Below are 6,349 nucleotides of genomic sequence, written 5' to 3'. Positions count from 1 at the left end.
CAGATATTTGCCAAACTGTATGCCATTAAAAAGCAGAGAGCTGTCTAGCATGAAATGTCAGTCCACTCACTTCAACCATCAGTGACTTCTTGATCTTTTATTACACATAGGAGAGTAGCCTACTGTTAGACTATGATGTGCAATCTGCTCGCCTCTCATATTGTCATGCAAATACATTAGCTTAGGAGATGAGTCCCTCCACAGTACTCTCAGTGGACAACACTCATTAAACTAATTACACATTGAACCTAAACTGAGAGGAGCCTAATGAGGTATATGATATTCACAAGGAACTTATGCCATTGGGAACATGCCAATGGAAATTTGCCACAATTCCACACCTGAAATTCAAACAGAGCATTAAAAAAACCCATACTATGCTTTTTCAGAACAATTTGACTAATTGGTAATTTGTGCTTAGTGGCTTGCTGGATGAGAAACACGCTCAGAAGACATTAATTGATAAACATTTTTTAAGATTTTCGGTGTATTCTGCAATTAGTAGAAATTGGGATCAGCTAATACTGTAAATATTTGTGTAAAGAAAGTGTCGTGAACATTGCAGCTCCTGGCATTTATACAACAGACTTTAAGTCAAACTGTTAGCTACAGCCTTACACACTTAACTTAAGAATAGAAAAACATTAAAATTGAAAAACATTTCATTCTTCCTAAATTTTTAATTTAAGTAAAGTTTTACTTCTAAGTGTACTGCAGCTCTGCAGTTCCAGTGACCAAGAGAGGAGTCAAAGCAGCCTAAAGTCAATCTCGGTCATGCAGCATTGTTAACAATGAGCAATGGTGCACGCGGTGTTGCAGCAGTACAAATTTGAACACGTTCTCTCCTTTACATTTAGTCATTTGGTAGATGCTTTTAGCCAAAGTGACACACACACACAAACACAGGGCAAATTTTAGATTCAGTGTCAAAGTGTCTTCAGGACACACAGGACATGTGGACTATAGGAGCTGTGGTGGGTTCACAAGCTGCTCTACTTCCTGATCCACAGACTGTCTTCATTAAAAATCACACATTATCACGAGAGTTTAAATTTACTTTAAAACTATAGAAATGGAGGCCACTAGACACTAAACAATCACAACAAAGTGATATTTCACTTACAAGTGCCCAGAGAAATCCTACAGTCAGTGCATCATCCCAGCGTTCAGTGGGCTGACATCCAGTGTAGATCTAGAAAATAAGGAATACAATTCCCACAACAATGACAAAAACTACTATTTCAAGCAAGCATTCCTGAAGCTTACATCTCCTGCTGAGAGAACACAAGGGATGAGGTTACATCACTAAGTGTAGCTGACCCTCTGTACAGAGAGGATTCTAGTCGTAGTCTGCGATTCAGCCACTTTGTGTACATGCATCAGTACTTCCACTGCTGGTAAGGGCCTAGCAAAGAGCTACGCTGACATCAAGATCATTGATGTCAGCCTGCTGTACTAGATGGTGTTGGGTTTGCAACTTCCTGCACACAGGAGGAGCCTTGGGATGACTCACATACAGTTAGTCCCTCCTATCACCTTCACAGCAGGCTGGTACAGTGCTGCCTCATGTCGATGTGGTGCAGGCAGTGTGAGCGTCCTCCTATGCATGCCCTGCTGTTTCATCTTCCTACATAGTTCAGATAGCAGTCTCATGTACCAGTTGTCATTTCAGACTAAGATAAGAAATGCTAAATGCGAGAGCCACCAGGTTTCTTACAAGACCTAAGAGTGGTGAAGATTACTCTATTCAAGCTAAGCATTCTGTCCAGATGTCAATTAGCTGAATCTTTTTGGCAAGAGTGAATCTTGTGGGTCTCAGATACCTATTTGTTTGTATTTTTAAATATTAAGTTTCAGGCTATTGGATTAACCAGCAAAAAAAAAAAAAAAAAATCACTTAATTTTGGAAACAAGGATTTGTCTAAAAACTTGTATAGATAGTTGATGATTTGAAGTTTTATATAGATTTCCTAACAAGGAATTTGATGCGTGAATAAAGTGCAGAAAACAATGCTTCTGGGGAGAGTTTGGAACAGGTAAAAAAAAAAAAAAAAAGCTATGGCCTGATTTGGAGCAACACTAAACTACAGTGATTAATTTGTCATGTGTCGTTATGTACTTCATTTTGTATTCTGCACAATGGCATTATTATGTTTTCCATCTTTCATATGTCAAATCTTATTGCTTAAAACGTTGGAAAGCAAACCTGTATCCAAGAATTTAGGTTTGAAAGTCCATAATGTGATGTATGGGGTCAGTCTACACTGATCAGCCATTAGGGGCGACTGGTGCAGGAAGACAGAGCGGTTGTCCACCAATCTCTCAGTTGTCGGTTCAATCCCCGGCTCCTCCTATCACATGTCGAATTGTCCTTGAGCAAGACACTGAGCGTTCTCCAGCTGCATAGCAGCTCCCCCATCGATGTATGAGTGTGTGTCTGTGATTGTGAGTGCAAATGGGTGAATAAGAAGCAGTGTAAAATGCTTTGAGTACCAATAGGTAGAAAAGCGCTAGATAATTGCAGACCATTTACCTTTAATACCACCTGATGGTTTTAATATAAAAATGTTTTTTATAATACCATTATGAACTAATAAATGCTGATGAATAATTATGGGTTAAAAACCTGTCAGCACAAAAACAAAATAGTTAAAATCACCACAACTACCTACAGTAAACTTTGACTTATTTTTTAAGAATCACTGTAAATGTTTTGCCATCATTTCTATAATCAGTGTTGTTAAAATACACGATTTTCCTCATGGGAACTTTTACTTTTAAGCAAAATGTGGATAATCTGCTAATTACTTTTACTTGAGTAAAGGTTTTAAAGTGGTACTTGCAGTTTTACTTGTGTACTTCTACCACCTCTTGCACACAGTACATCACATTTGACTGCTCATAGGAATCATGTTGACCCTTGTCCACCATGACATTATTAAGATCGTCAGTGGCTGATTGGTGTATAGTTACATACGGAAGAGTCAGAAGAGTTGGGGCTGTGTGGTCGCCCTTTTCCTTTTTGTGTGTGTAAGGTTGTGAAGGACGTCTGTTTTGGTTTACTAACATTTCCTTGTATCTCTGCTGAAGTGAAGCAGTCTTCCTCCTTTCCATGTAGCTGGGATGAGCAGGGACTAAGTGTGGGGCTACACTGTTATCCAGTTGTGGGACAAAAGGCCAGTTCTACCAATGCTCGGGTGAATTATATGAAGATGCTTAATTTCACAGATAAGGGATGCACACCGATTTTCCTCTGTACCCTCCCTCCCCTCCACCGCCACCTTTCTGCATTTATCTCTGGCTCTGTGGGTTTTCAACGTGCAGTCACCGGTTTTACCAACCTGCCGAGTGTTTTGTTGGCTGCTTCTTGTTTCTCTTCGTTTCTCTCTCCCCGCTTTCGACCCACTCCAACCAGCTGAAGCAGATGGCCACTCACCCAGAGCTTGTCTGAGGTTTCTTTCATTAAATTGTTAGTAATAATAGTAATTCTCCCCACTGCCACCTAATGCTTGCTCAAGGGTAAATTGCAGGGACTCTTTTTGGTTTAAAAAAATGAATAAATAAAATGTTGCTAAAGTCTTAATCATCTATGTATGTTCCTTGAAATGACTTTTATTGTGATTTTGCACTATTTAAATAAACTGAAGTGCCTTGTGTGGTGTATAAAAACACACACAAAGCATTTTCTGTATAAGTAAATATAACATAAATAACAAATTGTTTTTGTTAGCCACACCTCCCCCATGTCCGTGTGTGCATGTGAGCAATGGGGTATTAGAAGAGAAAAGCGCCTAATTCTTTGTGCACTCCATGCAAGTATTTAAGAAACAAAGAATTAATTCATTCCCACTTTTATACACTGCTAATAAATTTACCCTGCTACGTTTATTATATCTCACACTAAGAGGAGGGGTATCACATTTCATTTGGCAAGGCTGTTGGTTAAAATGTTTTATTTCTGTTTTATTTCACTACAAACCAATTCTCTGGCTTTAGCTTCTAAGCCACCCTGCCTGCTTTTGTTCCCCTTTTATTTTATTTTTTTCCCCCCCTTCTCCACACTTCACTAAATGTATCCAGACTGGCTGTGATGGTGTGTGCTGGAAGTTTTCCATGCATCATAATTGTTTTGCTAATTTACTATGCTAATTGAGTAATTAATTCGGGAACAGGAGATTAGAAGGGGGCAAAAAATACAGAAATAAATAAACAAGTAAAGCGTTGAGTGTTACCGCCGGGGCTACCGTTTTGTTCTGACATTAGGGATGCAAACTGACTCAAATACTCCAGCGTGTTTGCTTCCTTTGCCCAAGGCTAGCTAGTTGATGTGCTTGGTGTGCAGGAGCAGAGTTAGCATCCCTAACTTCTCACCATGGGACTTGCAAACATTCAGCTGCTAACTGCATGCTACAACACATCAATTGAACTCCAGTGGTGTGGTCAAACTTAATAGTTATCACTTTGTACATTTCCAGTGATTTAGCTGCTATTTTACTGCTGAGCACCTTAAACTGAACGCATAAAAGGAGCGGGTCATTTGTGTGTCACCATCATTTCGAGAATCCCAGTTGTAGAGAAATTTCATGAAGCAGAAAAGTAGAAACGAATTTAATGTGTAGGGGAGAAGCTCGGCACAATGCGAGGAACATATGGGAGGAAATAACTTCTCTCTGTCTATGACAAAAATTCAGAATCTGCAAGCCTGTGTTTCAAAACAGTGAAACAAATCTTGTTTTTGTTTTTTTAAATCACGGGGTTAAAGACTTTAAAGTATAAAAATAACAAACTGTGTGAACTACCAGTGATTAAAATAAAATATTTGCCTCACAAAATGTTCCTCATCTCTATCCTGCTAATTATCAAGTCAAATATACAATTATCATACATACTTAAAGGTGAATTTTTACAAACTAAACATTGATGGACCCTATTTAACCTCAGGGGAAAAAAATGTTGATTCGGTTTCTGTTCATAAAATGACCTTAGATTACTTGACTTCTGTGTAATTTAGACTGCAAACCACCAGATGGCACCCAGAACAATGCACTTCATAGAAACAGAGCAAGATCTGACTTCTGCTTTGCTTCCTATTGATTAACAGTAACAGTGATGTATTTTCTTTGGATAAAAATATTAAACCCTTGTGAGAGCTTTGTATATTTTTGAAATTGCTTTTCAGACTGGCAGATCTCCACTGAGCCAAAAATACTCTAGAAGGTTTAATTGTATCCAATTGCTACAATTCTTTGTGTTATATCCCAATGTACTTCTTTAATCAAATGATTTTTGTACTGCACAGTGCACTTGAATATTAATGCCTATGTGATTATACTAAAACTACCTCCGAACAACAAGTGTTCATCAACTTCAAGGACACCTCTCACTCATTTAACAGCTATTATGGATTTTCAAAATAGAGCATTTTTCCATATTTGTCTATTTTAAACATAAGTAAAAGGCTTCAGAAAACTCCAACCTTTAAAACAAAGAGTCTCCTAGCGGTTCATTCACACATCCACCAAGTGGCAGAGTTGAGACATGGAGAAATAAGTAGTTTTGGTTCATTGTAATTCATGCTGGACAATAACACATAAACCATTACATTTATAATTTGAACATACAAGCTGTGTGATTTGAATGCTCCGCACAAAAAAGGTAAAGACCTAGACCATAAAAAATATTTTGTCATAGCAGACAGTGCTGAAAAGTACAAATCTTGACTGAAAGTGATCTGGTGGTCTACTGCCCAACACAGCAGCAGTTTTATCTAGAGGAGCCTTGTGTTGATGAGCTGCAGAACCATACAGTTTACATCCTTTACAGTGATGTCAGCACAGTCTGCATCTACACACTGTTGCTGTTGATGAGTGGGGTTAATGCATGACCTGACTTTAAAAGCCTTTAGATAATGTCAGCAGAATCCTCTTTGTTACTGTGACTAAGGTCTCAGTAGATGGCCTTTCTGAAGCTATAGCATGATGCAAATGTGCTTGACAGCTTTCATTTATCTGGCCTGACTATGACAAAGAAATCCCTAAAAAGTACTGAAAGTACTGTTGGTCAAAACATGAGACACCCTTTCTAGACAATATGCAATGTAAACATTATGAAATGGCATCTAAATCAGTGAAGTGATACTGAGCACAATGTGGCTGATAAAGTGAGGTGCATAAAAAAAATCCCTTCCATCTTTAATACCCCTTTCCCTTAATTCCTCATTTTTTGAGTCTGTCCTAAGCTGCAGCTCTTCCTTAAGACTACAATTCCTTCAGTCCTTTCCACTAATTTATTCCTCCATTGCTTCCTCAAATGATTTTTTTCTTTTTAAACTTCCTCTCACAAGCTTTTA

The sequence above is a fragment of the Channa argus genome, chromosome 19 (genome assembly GCF_033026475.1).
Source record: "Channa argus isolate prfri chromosome 19, Channa argus male v1.0, whole genome shotgun sequence".
Taxonomy (NCBI): Eukaryota; Metazoa; Chordata; class Actinopteri; order Anabantiformes; family Channidae; genus Channa; species Channa argus.
Note: the sequence above shows the minus strand (reverse complement) of the source record.